A 19,733-nucleotide genomic window follows, 5' to 3' on the forward strand; every position below is an offset into this window, starting at 1 on the left:
CAAAACATTCAGATAAAAATTTAACATCAACCCATCTTGGAAAAGGCACTTAAAATTTCTGAGGAGTTGCAAAGGGCTGAGTGTTTTGTCAGCCACAGAGAATTTTTGTCCCAATGCATTGAAGTGTGAAACCAGAAACAAAAAAAAGTTTGTAGATGCTCAGTAGCAATTTGCTAGAGTTTGGCAGCAAAATTATCCTAATTTTCCAGTCACACTGATCCTCCCAACTTTTGTGTGGCAGACAGCTTGCACACCATCACAAAGCTGAGGCATTTTGTTACTGTCTTGGGGTGACAGTTACCCTAAAATGTATTACTTATTTTAAAACATTATCCCTAGAGACACGTGACATTTTACAAGACAAGGAAATGAGAACAACAGCAGCAAAATTAAGATAATTCTTCTTTTTTCCCCCCTCTTCTTCCAGCACATCTCTTAATGAAAATGATCAAATCCATGGTGCAATCCCACTATGCTCAACTGCATAAATGTATGGAACTGCATTTTTGGGTCCTGGGAGTAGGATGAACAGAATGAAACAAGCAATGTACTTCCAAATAAAAGCAGCAGCTCTATTGGAAGAATATCTCTCTAGTTCACTTGGCAAGATAAACCTTCCCACTTTAATACAGTAAGGCCTAAGTCAACTTTCTATATAATGCAATGAAAATAGACACAATTTAGTAAAAAGAGAATTTGTCTTAACTGTATTTCATAACTGCTACATATGTGTCTGTGTGTTTGTAAATACAATTTCTCAGTGTCCAAGAATTAAATCCTTGCCTCATAATGATAGTAATAATAATAATAATAGTGGTGTCCTTACATTCCATGGAAAATAAAGATGCTCTATTACTTTCATTAGGCACTGGTAAGGGAGTGTGCACAGGTCACAGTATGCAAGCTATTAAGATTGAAGGCATCTGCACAAACAGCCTTGACTGCTTTTTAAAGGCTAAGCTGCACAATTTGTCTTTCATTAAGAGCTGTTGTGCAGTTTTGTGATTTGTAGCCAGCTCAACTGAGCTTCCAGAGTGTGTGCTTCTATTTTTGAGATCTTGTCAATAAACAAATAAGACATATGCTTCAGTGAGTCATCTGAGCAGAGCAGACTATCACAAGAATCAGTTGACCTGTACTTCCTTCCTGCTACTGAATCCTTCTCTACCTTTTCTTGTTAACACAAAGTGTGTCCCTGTACGCATCACAAAACAGAGAAGCCAGGGATGGGAAGACAAGGTCTCTTTCATCCATATGGGTTTATTTGTGTTCTGCTGGCACCGTTATAGTCATACAGTAACCAACATAAATTTTTAGTTTTATTATCACCTCTAAAAAGAGACAGAAATGTGAAAATTGAAGCCAGAAGGTTTGTATCACAGGATTAATTAGGCAGGGCCAAGTGGAGTCACACTTCTCCTGGCAGTGAGTGCCTCAAGAAGGTGCCTGCCTTCAATTATGGAGCGCACAAAGCAATTAAAAACCCTGTTTCTTTTTCCTCGGGTGTTACTTGTTGAGAAATCTTTTTTCTTTCTTTTTTATTTTTTTTTTCTTTTTAATTCTCTGGAGATCTGAACTGGTTTGAGGTGTAATCTGCTAGGGTAGATATTCATGAAAAATTGATTTAGCAGAAACCTAAGTGCAATAGGTTTAAAATAAACCTGAAAGGAATGAACAATGTGTTTCTTGGCCGAAATTTTATTGGCCATTTTTTAAATACAGACTCACATGCACAGAAGACCAGATAATTAAGGACCCAGACATTATGGATCTCCAGGAAAGAATTTTGTCACTGGGACACATGAATCAAATCAGCCAGCCACTCTATGCATTTCCTTAAGCCATACAGCACTCTTGATTAACCTTTTCCTCAGTCCTTTATACAGATATATGAAAGTTTCTGAATGGCAGGGTCGTGTGTATGTGTCAGTTTTAAACGTATGTTTCAGGCAGCCATATTCCACGGTCCATTGGAAATTAGTACCCTGTTTCACCTGTACGTAGTCTACAGGACACGATAGCCTTTCTCTGGATTTATGAGCCTCTTTGCTCTCCTGGTGTTACCAAGAACTTTACCACTGTCACTGACTCCGACCCTTTGTACCAGGACTCAACATCTGATTTTGTGCAGCTGGACCTGCACATTAATGCTTTTGCCACATTCCTTTCAAACACCCAGCTAACTCCTTCCTGTCCTGTTATTTCCCATGACAGATAAATAATTCAAAATATGATATAAAGTATGGTGTATATCTGGTTTGAATAGTGCTCTATCAAGACATGTTTCAGCTATAGCAATGACCTCATACTTCCTGTTGAGTAGCGAGAAGCAAAAAGATATTTAAATCAATAGAATAAGGGAGCCATAGCAGGGGATATTACAGTTCATGTGAGTTTTCTTCACAGGTATTATGTGACAAAAAATGTATGCTAGGACATTAAAAGGGTGTAAATAATGACCACTGGTTTACTATTGTTTCTAACACTGGAATGCCTATATTCCCAGGCTTCCTCATTAATGTTGCCTAAGAAGTGATTATATTTTTAAACAAAAAAATAGTGGGTAATGGAGATTTTTTTCTCCCATTGTGCACTTCAATTTTATTATTTCCTAGTTTAAATATAGCTCACAGAAGAATGAGAAAATTCTTTATAAAGGTCATTAAATAAATGCTGCTGGAACAAATCTTTAAACAGGATCATCACTGAAATGGGAAGTTATGCATATGGAACACTTTTACTTGTAGTACAGATTAAACAGTTGGCAAAATAAAGCTTTAGATTGCCAGACATTATGTGTCACTAGAAATCAATTCTGACAGATTTTATTGAGGCTTTTACCCATATTATTGCTGCTATATTTTTTTCAATTAAAAAAAAAGAGGAAGAGGTTTGACTTTTTCATTACAGGTCAGCCCATTTGGCAAAGGCTATCCTGTCACATGGCACACTTTTATACCCATTTTGATTTAGTGTGCATAGTATGTTTGTCAGTGGGGAATGTCAAGATGACAATAGTTTCACATTTCTGAGCCATTGCTAGAAGAACTCTGACACATTCTCTTATGACTATTTCAAGATATTTTAAAAAGTTTCAGCAATTCCACCATACACATAAAACAAAACACAACAAAGACTTTTTTCTTTCTTTTCCAAAGTTATTTTTCATTTGGTTCATGAGACTTAAATAACTATTTCTTAAAATTAACTGGCAACTAGAGTATAGCAGAGCAATATTCTTTCACTCTATTTAATGTCTTGTCACAGGTATAAACCCATAAATTTAGTGCCAGTGGATTTTGGAGTTAGCTAGCCATATTATCTATATGTTGTTTTCTTCAAAAGATCATATACATTTGTACATACAAAGTCCAGTATTTTTGTAAAAAGCCTTCAATTTTCACATCAGTTAGGGGGTTACTGATGCAATTTACTCAAGGAGATATGTATACATGCATACATATACACACACAAACACCAGGACAGTCACTGGAGAAGTATATAAAATAATTCATTGTATTTGGATTGAAAATCCAATCCTGGTATTAACTGTCTTTCGTACTGCAAAGAGTAGATAGGATTCAGTTGCAATACTTTTAGAAATAATTAGGAAAGGTTATTATATTCTTAGTGTAGCTACCTTGGACCCTGCTGCCACACGATGAGTCTGAGGCCAGAAGTTTTGTGGTCTACAGAAAGAGTGAGAGTCACACTGTTAGCAGAAAAGACTTATAATAGACTGAAAAAACACCAAAGAATCAACAGCTTTATAGGTGTTTTAAGATATTCACCAGCAAATAACAAGCTGAAAAATAGGCTGTGGTTCCTCTCTCAGTAACTTTATTCACCACTGCAGGTGGGTCAAGAGTGAGCTGAATATGGTGTGTTTCAGCCACTAACATTGAAACTTGCCTTTATAAAGTATCTCTGTACTGGGAACTGAGGCTTCATTGTGTGCAAAAGATCAGTCTTCCTGGCTTTAAGAAATAAGAAACACATTTTTTAGGCATCCTCCTTACTTTTGATTATCTTTACTCCTCTCCTTAAATTTTCTTTATGTAGTCTTCAAGACAAGTTCAAAAGGCTCATTTGTTTAGATAGCAATAGAGGATAAGGATAAAATTGTTAAACTTCTGACTTTGCTTGGTCTATCTGGGCAAAGGCAAAGGGCTGAAGTCTCAAGTAGGCAAATATGTTGTCAAACTTCCTGTGAAGCCTCATAATAAAGAGATTATAAGAAAAATAATTAGGGACAAAAGCTTAATAACATAAACCAAACAAAAAGTGAAACATTTTGCAACTTGGTTCCCATTTTGATTGAGGGTTCATGTTTATGTGTTGTGATTTTTTCTGGATGTTAAGATTACACACATGCTCTCCCTAGGCATTGCACAGGAACACCAGATTGCAGACTGACAGGGTGAGCCTTGCTGTGCCGGTGCAGAGCATTAACTTGAGCCTTGCTGTGGGCTGAACTCCCTTGTGAGAGCCTTTGAGAGGAGCAGGGGAGGCATTGCTCGAGCCCCCTTACTGCTCCTTCCCGAGAGGCCAACACTCCTCCATTACTACGTGTGTGTGTGTCTTTCTTTTATGCTTCATATTGCACTATACAGCATTATACGTTTACAACATGTGCATTTATCTACCTAAAGGGAAAGATATTTTTCTTTTGAATAACATTAACAAAATCATGCTTCATATACACATAGATGGTTAGGTTTGGTTTCATTTACACATAGATGAACTTTACACAGATCTGTTGTGACACGAAATTTTTTTTAGGAACTTTTAGTACGTAGTGACTATGATGGCGCTGGGTTTAGCAGCTGTTATGTTTCAAGCAGGAGCTCTACATGTGGTTATTTGGGGAAAAGGGATACAAAGAGTAGAAATTTGAGGTGTGAGACTGTTCAATGGGAGATTCTCCCAAGTTCCTTTGTTACAAATATTGATAAATACTAATTGAAATCCTTAATAATAAAAGAAAGATGCCGTATTGGGAACAGAGACATTCAACTGGAATTTTGTAGAGATGTAAGGCAGGCAAAACTGCAAGATATTAGAAGAAGCAATCAATGTGTCCCTTGTCATTTTAGGGGCTATTTTAGAATAAAAATAATTGCGCTTTTAGCTTTCCTTTTCTTTCTTAATTTCAGTAGATAATTTTTAATATAATTATTTTTTGAAGATAAAACTCAGTCTTGACTTAGGGTATCTATTATATGAATTAAAGGTCATTATGAACTAGGAATTCTCCTGTTTGTGTGTTAGTAACATCCAAAGTTGTGAATACTTCCAAAAATATTTTTCAGGACTTCACTTGCATAATAACCTTTTTATCTGTTTTTTAAAATTTTTTTCAGAAAGGAAAAGTAGCATTTTGAGAGCATATAAAACAGGTTTTATAAGAGTTTACACTAAGATACACACAGAGTCACCTAAGAAGTTATTTAATAAATAATTCATCAGATTAGATAATTTATTTCTAAAATAAGGGCAATTTCAGTAAATATTATCATTATCTTATTTCAGAAATATTTGCATTGAGACAATAAGATATGACATCTCTGCCCATCAGAAGAGTGGAGGGAGTCATCCTTAGTCAGTCAGTATGAGTATGAAAACACAAGGATTATTCAATTCTTTGATGGACAGGTGAGATATTTTTCAGTGTTTCCTGCTTTTGGTTTGTAAGATGAGTCAAATCACATAATTTGTCAATCATACACTTGTAGGACTGCCTCATTATTTTAAACTAAATGTAAAATGTAGACATGTCTTCTTGTCTGTAGAGTCCAATCAGAGTATGGGTTTCTTCCATCACCTACTCTAAGGATCATTTAGCAGTGCACTCAGAGGTGTTCACCTACTTCAACCATAGCTCATGATGTTAAGTGGTGCCTAACGCCACATTTTAACTGCCCATTATCTGTTACCACCAATTTAAATTCTGGGAAAAGTTGCCTTATAAATGAACATCCTCCCTTGGCTTTTATATAAAATACTACTACTCTAATAATAATGCAAGTCCATCATCTTTAATAAATTAAACAGGACCTTCATTCTCCTTTAACAGCAATACAGGAAGCCTAAAACTTATTCTTAAGCCCTTAAATTTAGGGGAACACTAAAGTAGATGCAAATTCTCAAACATAATAGTGTTTCTGGTCAGCTACATAGAAAATTTCACTAAATGGCCAAGGTAGGAGACCACAGTTTCTAACTAGATCCAAAAAGGTCAACACTAGCTAATAAATTTTGATCGACTGGTTGTTCTTTGGTGGGGAACGAAGAACATGAAGGGCCATGAAAAAGAGATATACAATAAACTAAAACTGCAGCATTGGTTTATTCTTATATAATGTCTGTGTGATGGATTAAAAAATAATAACTTTCTCCAAGGTTCTCATCAGAAAAATCAATTTGACTGAGAGACAGGGGTTTGTTATTACTATTTTTAAGCAAAAGTTTTATTGACAGGAATTTTTTTAATAAGAAAATACCATATAAAATTATACTCCACAAATAAATATCACAAAGTGAAGGAAAGCCTTGTATTACATATACTTCTCAAAAGGCAATTGCAAAATCCAGTCAAAATACACACAAAATGTCCTTATTTTCTGGTTTCCACCAATAAAAAGTTTTAACAGAAAAAAATTAATGCCTTTACACAATAATAAAAATAAATTTCCAAGAGACACTACTTGCAACTCATCTGATACATGGATTTCTTTTTTTCATTTTTTTAAAAAACAAAACACATTCAAAAAATCTCACCCCAAAACACAGCAACTCTAAGTTTTGTATACCTTGTAGGACAGAGCCACAATTTCCAGTGGACAGACAATGAGTTCTGTATTAAAGACTTTTATGCATTTATGTATTTTCTTGCAGCTATGAAAGTATAGTTATTATGAACCCACTGCTAAAATAATTAATGGGGGAAAAGAGGCAATCTTAGAACTGATTTTCACAAGTTGATTTGGGGGAATGTAGAATGATTATGTTTTTGAGGGTAAAATAATTATGCCAATGAAGTAAATAAAAGTATTACTACTGATTTGAAAAGGACAGAACTTTGAAATATTTTTCTGTGAACTAAATCATCTGTACACATTTCGATATCAAAGAAAATGGAGAGAGATAATGCAAATGCGTTTACGGGAGTTTCAAATGCAAAACCACTCCACTTCAAAGACACAGTAAGTGTTTCCATCCCTTATGCATTACCAAGGATTATGATTTCTGAGGCTGATACTCTGGAAGTCCATGTAAACAGAAGAGATTTAACCAATACGTACCTAAAACCTTTTTCCTATATGTGTTATCTGAAATTGCAATAGTGTGCCATAGGCATTGCAAACTGTGTTCATGAAGCCTTGGTTATTGCTCTTTTTAATAATGGTGTGACTGCAGTTATAAGTATTACAGATTTTTTCTTACTTGATATGATGCAGAGAGATCTTGTCAGGGAGTTTTGTTTCTTATTCTCCAACTGACTCTTGACTGGGGTGAACAATCTGCCTCGAGAAGTGTCAGCTTCTACCAAGTTTTCCCTGCAGTGGCAATATTTGCTTTCTCCTTGGAGCACAGTTAATGCCTGGCTGCCCTTTCTGTCCCTCTGCCTGGAAAGGTACTAGCTGTGCTGCAGGAAAAGATCACAGGGCAGGGGACAGAAGCCAGCTTTAGCTCTTTCTCTTTTGACAGTTATACCCTTACTTTCAGTGTGAATTGGGTGCTCCTGGAGGTTTCTGCTCAGCAAACTCCTCTCCCATCTCGTGGCAGTTTTGCTGATGTGAGACAGACAAAAGAATTGGGATCTCTTTTACAAGGCTGCATAGTGGAGGAATTACAGGGTAAGGAACAACAAGTGTCCACACTGCTGCAATAGTGACATGCTTGACTTTAAGCACAGGCATAATGTCAGTTATTCACAAATAAGTGAATAATAGGAATGGACATTAGTGTTGTTTACGAGCTACGAGAGAATGAGCTATTTTATTTGTGTTGTGTAATAGTTCTGCTTTATTTCAGAGGTTTTTTTCTTTTCATGACATTTCATCACTTCTCATTTCCCCCAAATTAGATTGTAAACCAAAGTGTTCATTCTCTATTCCAGTCTCACAGAAAAAAAAAGAACAACAAAACCCCTGTAAAATAAACATTGCTGGTATCTACATAATGCATAGATTACAGTGTACAGTTTATGTTTTTTAGTACCTAGTTATGATGCATTGGTAGAAATAAGCTCAGTAATGTTGAAAACAGAACAAGAATATTGTTTAATGTGTAAATAGATAAAGCTAGGTATAAAGTGTTTGAAAATAATTACAATTTTTTCAGATAAAATTTAATTCCTTTATTTTTCATTTGCAGTAGGGAAAACTAAGGAAATTAAAAGTAGTAGAAGATGAAACATAATCTTCTGAAGTGCTGGCATGACTTCATCATCAGTTGTTAAGACTTTAACTAAGAACTTTTTCCTAGTTTAGCTAAAACTTCACTGTACACCTTAATCTATGTCCCATAAGATTATTCTGCTGTGTGACACAGACGTCACTGAAGGCTTCCAGAATACGTGAGATTACTTTTGTTCTTTAGACAATTAACAAGATTTCTGTCTTAGCCTCTGTGACAGTTATGGAAGTACTGAACTTATCAGAGACATAATAACGTAAACCTTCATACGTGTAATCGTTTAATCATGATGCTCTCAAACAGTAATATTTTTCTCTTCACTTGAGCAATTTCTCTTAGAATTGTTTAATGTCAATGTTTATATCAAGCAGAATAGAATAAATACCAGTATTCAGCAGTAAATCAGAGAAACAAAACAAACAAACAAAAATAAAACAAAAAAAAAGTTGAAGTCAGCAACAAATGGAAACATATTTCAGAATATTTCCAATTTTTAAGACCACTGGCACGTGGAATATAAAAGTCTCAATCTGCCATAACACAATTGGAAATTTCAGCAAAAAAACATGGGGAAAGTGAAAGCAAAGGCACGGGACTATTGAGGTGCAAAATGAATAACGTATATATATAACTCTTATAAAACCCCCCCAATATAGTTCACAGAAATTGTAGTCTGAACCAACCGTGGTATTCTCTGAATGAATTAACCCTACCTTACCCTCTTGCACACTGTAAGTACCATGATACTGTAGGAATGTTAAGTTCAAAGTTATAATTCAGGAGTTTGAAACATGGATGTTTAGAGAGAAATAGTAACTACTTTTAGCTGAGAAAACTCTCTTCTGGAGCACTCTGCTGATTAACAAAGCTGTCTGTGAAATTCATGATGCCACCAGAAGATCAGAACAGAAGAGGATAAAATGTCTATTCGGAGATCAGAAAATTGATTTTGCTGGCTAAAAAAAGTCTTTACTGAATAAATGTATTGTGAGATTCATTAGAACTGAGTTATATTCTGCAAGCACACTCTTTTTTTTTTTTTTTTAATACCAATTACTATTTCATTTTAATTGCACACCAGTATAACTCCTTGAGTAAGTATATAAGCAGGCTTATGGAAAGCTGAGAGAGACACTAAAGATCATAACTTCTTTAAGAGACAGTGCTGTTGTTATTCAAGGGGTTTTTTGAGTCCTATGCAAAGTCCTCAAAAACTCGCAGAGTATTAGAAGCATCTGTCTTCTATCCTGCTTTTAAACACCTGTGGCTGAGACCATGATTAGAGATGGACAAAGAGATGTATCACATGCTTGTGATACAAAGCACTTGCTTCCCTGGCTCATTTGTTCTCCATCACAGATTAGCATCTTGTCAGTAGGTGCTATAAATATGTCTTTTGGAAAAGATCAAAAGGTTACTCAGTGATGAAATCTAGCACAAATATGGTATAGTTTCTTTTCTTCCTTACAAACCCTTTATGTTGAATTCAGCTTTTTAAGTTCTAGGCAAAGTTTATGAGCCACTCAAAGATAATTCTTGAAAACCAAAAAAATAAAAGCAGAACAGCCTGCTGTCAATAATATTGATAAGAATTGCACCTGAAATTATAACTTGATTTCTTAGGCCTTAACTCATATAAACCATTATTGCTTGATATCTGAATTATATTTTTTTATTCAGCAAACTTATGTGCTGTAACAGACCTTGAAATAGTGCTGGAAAGTCTAGAAACAGTACAATGGAGACAACATTATGTGCACATATATGTTATTCATTCTGACACTGTTTGCCATTATACACTCCAATCCAGTCTATCATGAACAGGGCTCTGCATCCAAGAGGACCAGCACTATCCTGTTATACCAAGACATTCCTTGTCCCAGACATCAGATGGGTGGGACTCATCTTTTGCTCCTTCACAATTAAATACCTGAGAGCCAACTCACTCCTGACAGAAATCCAGTGACAGACTACTGACTTCCAATGCCAAGAGAGGAGCCTAGGCAAACCTATGGCTCTGAAAAGTAATACACTTGGGTATTTTGTAAAAAAATGTTATTTCATTACTGCAGCAAAACTACAAAGTCCTCTAACTCTACATCTCCTCTGGCACTGCGCTGTCCTGTGTGCTTTTTCGGCTTTTGGAGCCAATTGTTTGTGAAGCTCTCCTAGTGACATCTACAAAATCTGGGTTTGGGGTTTTTTTTTATATGTTGGAAGTTATAGAAGGCTCTCAATCCTGAAATGTGTCCTCCTATAAAATAGATATATTATTGGTTCAAATAAAAGCCTAAAGAGAAGCTACTTTCAAACCCTACAAAAGAACCTCAATTTAAAGTGCTAAAAAACTTTGAGAAGAGGTCTATGTATATGAAAATGGTGAAGGCTTGAACATAAATAGCAATTTGCTGCTTGGAGTCCTGAGTGATGGATTTTGGCTGAATGACTGACTAAATACAAATATTGCTGCATTTGCTGCTTTTAGTGCATGAGGACTCAGCTCAGAGACTAGTTAAAATATCCCACCAAGCTCAGGAAAGGAAATCCTGCTAGGATTCCACCTAGCAGGATCATAAGAAGGTCCAGGTGACCCAGTACCCCTAAGGTTTGTTTGGAGTACTTCTTTTTCTGGGCTAGTGGTGCATCACCATATAGTTGTTTAGAAAATGGGTAAAGTAATGAATGCAAACTTCGCAATATTCTGTAAGGTTCAAGATGTGTCCTAAATGAAAAATAAAAATAAAGCATTACTACTGTAAAAGAAATAAATATGTTCATCTGTAGGGATCTCCAAGAACCTTGCATAATAAAATGGTGGTAAAATGAACTAACTCTTGAGCATGATGGCTCATTCTTGGTTACAAACATGCAGAGTTTTATGTAAATAAATCTGCAAGAATTTTAATGACAGTGTCTGTTGTGGAGAATAGGATTTTTTAATTTTATTTGATCAATGTCGGAGAGAATAAAACATCAGAACTATTATTTTCTATTAACTGTATCTGGCACTGGCATAAGCAGTCTACTTTGCCAATAAGTTGAGTCGGTAAAGAAGGAAGAAAAAGAGAAAAAAGTTTGTCAAACTTAGTAAAAACTTTATAATCTATGTATAAAAGACCTCACTTACTTGCACCTTTTTGATTGAAAATATTTTATAAAACCAAAATCCTGTTGATATTGTTCAGCTAAAAAAAATCATAAAATCTCACACATGTAAGAGCTTGAATGTCTGGCTCATCACAATTTTAATTGTAAATCCCAGGAAATGCAGAATATGAAAATTAAATTAGGAAGTGCTCAATGGATTGCAGAGTAGTAAATTTTATTAAATTTCTTTACAAAATAACATTTGGAAAATAATTTAATAAAAAGCTGTATGTGCCTTACTAAGAAACAGTGAAAAAGGTTCAAGCAGTTTTTAGTGTAACTAGAATTTTTTTTGCAATGCCTGTGGTCTTGGGCAAACTGTGCCTCAAGAAAATGTGAATTGATCAAAATGTATGTGCCTTTAATCTAATATGTAATTTATGTATAGATTACTGAAAAGATAATTTATGACAAACAACAGCATGATTCTTTAAAGCTGTTTTTATGGACTCTCTTCATGACAATATAGCGAATTGTTAACCAGTCTTGGAGAGCTGCAATCTAGTGTTTGTCACAGACAACACATTTAATTTCAAAATTAAAAAAATGTGGTATTCCCGAACTGTATAGATGTACGTAGTATTCTTAGCAGAAGCCATAACCTGCTGTCCATATCTGTTCTGCCGTAAAAATCTACATTTTACATACAGGCAAAACATTAAATTTTTATGTGCTTTTTTCATATCGATGTACATGTCTCTCACATCAAGAACATCTATTTTTCAAAAGGTTGGTTCTTGGAGAGACAAATCAGAAGTCTTCATGTATTTTTGCTTCTGTAGCAGTATTATGAACTAGGTATGAAAAGAAAGAGAATTAGAAAAATACACATTTTCTACGTACCTTGGAATAACTGCAACGTTAGATCTAATTGCTGAAATATATAGGACTTGTGCTATTTGGACAAATAGGATGAAGATTTCTGGTTTGACATGAAGACAATATTAAACCTGAATTTAATCACGCTGGTCCAATCAATATTGCAGAATCATCTTTCCTATTGCAGTTTAATGAAAGACAATGATACCAATATATCGATCTTCCTTTCAGGATGGTTATCATTCTATAGGGCTGTTGCAATGTCCTTAGAGCAAGACCTCCAAATCCTCCTAACCCAAAATCTCTTCCACTACCAATCTGTGGCAATATTTTTCTAAGTCACCTTGTCATGGAAGCCTACTGAGTGAACAGCACAACTAATTTGGACAAGAATTTTCCACCAGATGAAAAGAAAATTCCGATGTTAAGTAACAAAATCCCACTTTTTTTCTCCAGGACACTCTTCAGTACAAGCCAATCAGAGTCCTTCAGCTTTTGTTCATGAAACAGCTGGAACTTCTTATATTGATCCACTTCATTAACTTAATTAGTATGATTAATAATATTAATAGCAGAGAGTTGCTTATTACTACATTATTTACAACACTGTCATTGGATACACCCAGTTCATGAAATGTCTAAAAAAAAAAGACTAAATCATGTAAAATCTTGTTTTTAAGTCTTCTGACATTGCCATGAGCAAGAATAGCAATTGACACATCTTGCAGATCTCATCATCATGAACTCAGAGTGATAGTTCTGGGACATTGATGTCATCAGCTCAGGAGAGTGTCTCACACAGCAGACTCACTCCTCACTCTCCTAGTGCCTTGCTTAATAGCCTGGATGCTTCTCTTTAATACAGAAGGTTGCCTTACATTCCTGATGATCAGCAGATAGTGCAGGAAGGCTTTTATTTCATGCCTCATTTCTTCCAATATCCTTGGAATTATTTACCTCACTCACATTCTCCTGGCAGTTGTGGAAAAAGAAGAGTTGCAAATGAATTGTTATTTCCTGTATGTGTGTACACAGGTGTAAACATCACAGCACAAGGGATACAGAGCAAATTTTTAACAACAAATATTTCAGAAATGACAATGGTTACCTTGGCAGCCCTCAGTCCAATTGGGTGGAGTGGCCAAATGCCTGTTAATTAGCTGAGGGGGAGTTTTAGTCAGTACTAATGTGATTCAAAGAAAAATACTATTGATTTAATTAAGGTTAATTGGTGGCTCATCAAGGAGGAAGGTTGGCTGCCTTCTATGCCCCAGAAAGGCCAACATGCAACTCCTGTCTGAGACACAGCTGAGTTGCCTACGTGTCACCCAACCAATATCTATACGACATTTAACATCTAAGCACCAAAATGTTTTGAATATTCCCTTTGAATATATCCCCTTGTTCAAATGCAAAACGAAGGACATATGCACTAATCACATTTCTACTGAGGATCTGTCAAATCACAACATTTCTGTGAAAAATACAGGAGTTTTACAAGAGAATCAGTTGCTTGCCAGTGAAATATGCTTTGCCTTAATAGAGTCACATGGTAAATCCTAATCATGTGGAATTAAGTTTTATTCAATTTTCAGATTTTATTTTAAGAATTTTACCTGGAAACCAGGTAAAAGATACAGCGAGCCAGTAAAAAAATTGATAAAATAAATTAATCTATAACTTTCTGTAATATACAGTGTAATATTGATCAGTAAATAAATATAAACAATATAGGGACTGAAGAGTTTCACAATGAATTTAAATTAAGAAACTCACATCTTTTTTAAATAACTTTCAATCATAGTCTGTTCATCCCTCCAGCAGTCCATCCCAGCTTTCCATTATAAATGGTGGACTATGGTACTGAATTACATCTTTTGCACAGCAAATACTGCTTCAGTGCCAAGACTCCTCCTTTGTTGAAAAGCAGTTTCCCTTGGAAGGTGGCACTCCTGGCAAGAATTTATGGTCAATTCAGTTCATTCAAAAAAGTGACAAACATGACAAAAGGGCCAAAAGTTGTTATACCTACTGGCTCTGCCATCCCTAGTGCTGCTAAGAGGTTGAATATGGTAACTGACAGTCACATTTTTTTCTTCAGGCAGATGTAAGTTCACTAAATACACACAAAGGTGAGCAGATGTGAACCAGTGGTGTACATAAAACTGGAGAGCTGCAATTCATAGGAGGTTGCTCTTATAATACATGTTAGACTTGAACAAGAACATTCCAGTAATATTTAGTCAGCAAGAATGGCAGGGCAATAGACAAGGGAGGTAGAGTAAAATTCATTTTCCTACAGCAGCATTGTGTGATACATCTAAAGTTAACTACAATGTGGAACTTCAGCCCTTTCGCTTTGACTACAAAATCACAACTACCCTTAGAGAAAAACCTGTAAGGAAAGAAGATTTAGAAGCAAGAAAGGAAAAAAAAGGCAGAAAAAATTTAAAACAGAACCAGCCCTGTTTTTTCTTTGTCTCTTCTTCAGTCTTCTGCATCCTTTTGTATTATGTGTTGAAACGAGGATCAACTATGCAGTATTTATAGTGATGTTACTTTCCTGATAAAGTATTACACAGGCTGTGGCAACAATCTAGGGCTCAGCAGGGAAGCTGTGAGACAGCTATTTTTGTAATGTTTAAAATTATACTAAATTAATAAAAATAAAATCTCCTGCTGGGCTTCCAGTTTTAAATAGCACATTGTGGTGTAAATTATCAGAGCATCAGGGTTCTGCTAATTTAGTACATATTATAACACTGAAGACATTAAAAGATCATAGCATTTTTCATTTTAAAAACAACACTGTGAAGTGGCTTAATAATTTCAATAGTTTATGCTAAGAATGGCTAATATATGCTCCATGGGATAGAGCGAAATGGGAAAACTGCATATCATAACTTTCAGGGGCTTGAAGGCATAATTGTTTAGAACTCTGTCAGAGAGAATTCTGCCTGTTCCTCAGATTATGACAGTCTAACTTACTAAATTATCACCTTCTAAAATTAGAATGGTACTTGAAAACAATAACTATACATAATTTTGTATTAAAGCAAGATGACATATTTCCTAATTAAAAAAAAAAAAAAAATATTGCTTTAGAATAAGAGAAATTCCGTTGCTTCATACCTGTATGGAAAACTTCTGCAAAGCAGTGCGGAAAATCCTACCACAAAGCATATATTAGGTTAGATAGTCATCAAGCATAGACCTTTTGAAATCATCCAGAAAGTATCCACTAACAGAGAAGGAAAGAGCTGAAAACATTTAGTCAGATGTTGGGCAGCATGAAGTGCTAATGAGTGTGCAAGACCAAGACCTAAGCAGAGTAAAAGAGAAAGGTGATGACACATGTTGCCAGAGAAACGATGTTAAAAATAAAAAATGTCCACTTGACAGCACATATTGGTTCCTTAGATATTTTTCCCCTACTACTAGAAACTTCTTGTGGCCATTCATCCCTGGTAGAAAAGCATCAGAGTAGTGGCAAGAAAAAATGGGCTGCTGTAAACCAAACTGTTTGATACATTTTGGCAAGGTTAGGCAGATTGATAACAGCGTTAGTGCTTTGCAAGTACTTATTGCTGCCACCCGTGGGTGGAGCTATGCCCAGAATAATGGCAACAGGACATTAGTGGGGAAGGTTCAAGCAAGACAATGGGCTGAGACATCTCTTCCTCACACCAGTTTTTTCTCAGTCTGCATTTAAAATGCTAGAAGCTGTGTTTGAAAGCATGGAAGACTTATGACTACTGCTAGCATTTGTGTTTGCTCATGCCAGACTATTTATTTTCAAAAGTACTGCTTGTTAAGTAAATAAAAGACAATATAATTTTGGCAATTACTATGTTTACAGGGAGCTGGAACAAGGTGAAAGTCACTGGCATTCTTGTTGAGCTAGCTGATAAAATGTGACCTGAAATAATGTGTTACTAGTGAAGTCATGCAAAAAAAATCCCTAGACCCAGTACACTGAGACCACGTCCTCATTGTGAAGAGAGAAATATTCAGACTATGCTGTGGCAGTCTAATATGTGTGTATCATAAGATACTGAGCAAGCAAATAAAAGCAAGATAACTGCAACTTCTTGGGATTACTTTTGGACAGCAGTTTATCAAAATTTACATGCAAAGCAACTCACTTCTTTTAGAAACCTTGAGTCTGAAAAAAACCCACTTTTCATGCCTGATCAGGTACTGCTTTGCTGGCTCACTTGGGTTTTCATAAAGGGTGAATTGATTTAGAACACCATTGAATTCAATAGAAAATCATAAAACTGAATTTAGTGTTGCTGTTATAATGCAGAAAACTGACCAAGATACTTAAAATAATTTTATTTTTTAATCAGAAACTGAAAATTTTTCAAAACTGGAATTTTTAACACAAATTATAATGATTGAATAAAAGTTTGGATAATGGGGAGTAACTGATTAGCAACATCTCCCTTTCTACCAATCTTGTGGCACATCAGAGGCCCACTTGGCACCTGGGAGAGCAGCAACTGAATATTTGTTTTTCAAAATTATTCTAAATTATCTGAATCTGGGTTTTCAATATTATATGTCAGTATCATGATCATTGTCTACACTGGATTCAGCAGCTGAGTATGTTAATCATGAGTATATGAAAGAGCTCAAACTGATTTTCATTTCTTACTAGGCTTCCAAATCAAACTTTTCTTTGTGATGTCAAATTCTGATTTACTAGCCAACATCAATGATAGAGTCAGAAAATTATATGAAATTCCCCAGTTTTTGGGGCTTCACCACTGTGACGAGATTTTTTTTTTTCTACCACTAGTTCTGTTTTCCCTTCCAGCTGCTCGTGGGGACAACACCTTTTCCCTCTTCCTCAGAGGACTTCAGAGAGGGCCAAGAGTTTTCGTTCATAAGATATCTCAGGAACAGAGGCTATAAAGGTGACATCTGTGGTATTATGAGCACTGGGAATAAGCTGTGACAGAGGCCAGCTTTGCTCCTTGCTCTCTGGAGCTGTGCTCAGCCTGTCTGCTGAGGGCAGACTCCTCAGATGGGAACTCACTCTGCAAGCCATACCATGTCAATATTGTGCCAGTGAGTGTGCTAATTATAATTCATATGATAAATACAGTGCCCAAGTTGAGCTTATATCCTGCCTTTGTGTAATTTGTAAGTACAGCAAACTTAGAAAAGAGAAACAGACAAGAAAGACGCAGGGAAAAGGACATGTAGATCCATAAAGCTAGCTAGAGACATATCCTCTTGACTCATATATAATTTTTCTCAGGTTTCTGTTGAGGTTCTATGAAGCCATATTTTACTGACCCTCTTCCAGAAAAATCCATGTCTAAATAAGTGGCCTGCTAATTTATCTGGCTTTATTATTAAGAAAGAAGTATTCAGTACTAATAAATAATTAATATTTAGACAACGCTTGTTATACTTTGGGTACAGGTGGAATATAAATATTGCCCCTGTGAACACACAGAAGGACAGTTTTGTTTTTTTTTTTTCAACCACAAATGCTCAAATACTCACTGTCTTGGCAGGGAAAATGCACAGATACATGGAGGAAGATACTTGCACCTTACCTGACACACTGGAATAACTTGTGTGATGACATACTTTTATTTCTATGGAATCAAACATTGTTCTAAAAAGGCCTTTGGCTCAGATGTGTACCACAAAGCTTTGTGTTGGAGGCTTCTCTTCTCCCCACAGGCTGATTGTCTGGGTTTTCACCATTATTCTGAAGCACTTTTTATTCTCGTTTCCAACCCTTTTTTCCTCCCTTCCTTGTGCTGGCATGTATTCATATGGATTTTTTTTAACTGTTATTAATTACAGATGATGTTTCTTCTTCACACTTGACCGCAAAACCAGACTGAAATGGACATTTATTGAATGGAGATGCAGTGTAGTGCACTACCAGTTCATGTGCTGCTCAGGCAGATTTTGAGGCCTTCCTTCCCCCTCTACTGATCCATAATTTATTAAGCTCAGTAGCTCTGTCAAAAAACTGAAACTACAGCTCAGCAGCACTAATTGCCACTTCCATCATTAAAACTGATTCATTTTCCCTTGATGCAACCTAACCAAGGAATAACATGACAGAGAAATCTTAAGCTCCCTAAGACAAGGAGTTACCACTCCTTACAAGATAACTCTTTCAAAAATTAAATAAATACAAAATTATGAACAGCAGCAGAGGACATTGACATATCCCAGTGTTGTGAGTATGCCCATTTATTTAAAGGATGATGAAAGTATTGGGAGGAATAAGAAGGTTGCCACAATTTATAATTTAGAGAATTTTTTTCAAGACACCAGCTTTGTTGCAAGGAGCCTGAGATCAGATGAATGACGCTAAGAAAGCACACAGTATTCTGGATAGCTCATTGTCCTGGAGAAAAGGAGGAATAAGGTTTCAAAATGCATTTCCAGATGCTATGTTGAATCACAATCGCCATGGAGATAGACTCACATGAGACATTTGTGTGTACAAAATGAAGTACAGCAAAACACAGTCCATTTCTTTTGTCAAGTGAATAAGAGCTCATTTGTCAGGAACAAGTACAAAGCTCATAGGATTATTGCTGCTGTGACGCTAGAAGCAAGAGCAAAACATTTAGATAGAGCAGAGGTAGTAAAATGCTGTGGAAATTTGAGCTCATCCAAGTGCTCTAGAACCTGTTTGCAAAAACAGATGTTTGTAGAGATCTGGCCAACACCCAGATGAACCAAAATTTTTGAGACATGGTGATAAAAATGAGTACTTGCTTTCTATACAGGCATATACAGGAGGGAAAATGTCTACTCTTCACCCAGCTTTCAAAAATAGGAAAGAGATGAAACACACTGTAAAATTTAAAGAAGGTTAAATCAGAATTCAATGTAAATAACATAACTTGAGTGAGGTGATGTCATATTTTTGTCTTCTTTCCATGGAGGTTCAAATCCACAAAAGAAAAAACAGGAAGTGCAAGCACTGCAGAAGCAGAAATAATATTCGACTAGGTTATTAAAATAATAATTTGGAATACTCTACTGATAGCATATATTCACAAAATAAATGCTTTTACCATTGGTTAGAAATGCATACGCATTCAAAGACAAATCTAAGTCCTTAACACGGATAAGAAAGATCTCATAGAGGATCTTGATTATGACAGTCATAACCAATTCTCTATCCAGCATAAAAGAAGGAACAATATTCCATTAGCAAAAAGGTGTTAGGTAAACTAACAAAGTTACCGTAAGGATACATCTCAAGTTACATATATCTTAGTTTATATCTCATAATACTAGTGTGCAGATGTACACTGCTATTATGATTATCTTGCATGACTCCTAATATGACTACA

At 35.6% G+C, this 19,733-nt stretch overlaps 1 long non-coding RNA gene across 3 annotated transcripts in view; it reads right to left on the minus strand.

Annotated features, from left to right (window-relative positions):
• The window catches only part of LOC121671636, a 296,300-nt gene that overhangs the window by 19,975 nt on the left and 256,592 nt on the right, over positions 1 to 19,733 (minus strand). The gene's annotated exons all lie outside the window — the stretch shown is intronic.

The sequence above is a fragment of the Corvus kubaryi genome, unplaced genomic scaffold (genome assembly GCF_017639235.1).
Source record: "Corvus kubaryi isolate FWS band 111438036 unplaced genomic scaffold, C.kubaryi_AGA036_p1.0 37398, whole genome shotgun sequence".
Taxonomy (NCBI): Eukaryota; Metazoa; Chordata; class Aves; order Passeriformes; family Corvidae; genus Corvus; species Corvus kubaryi.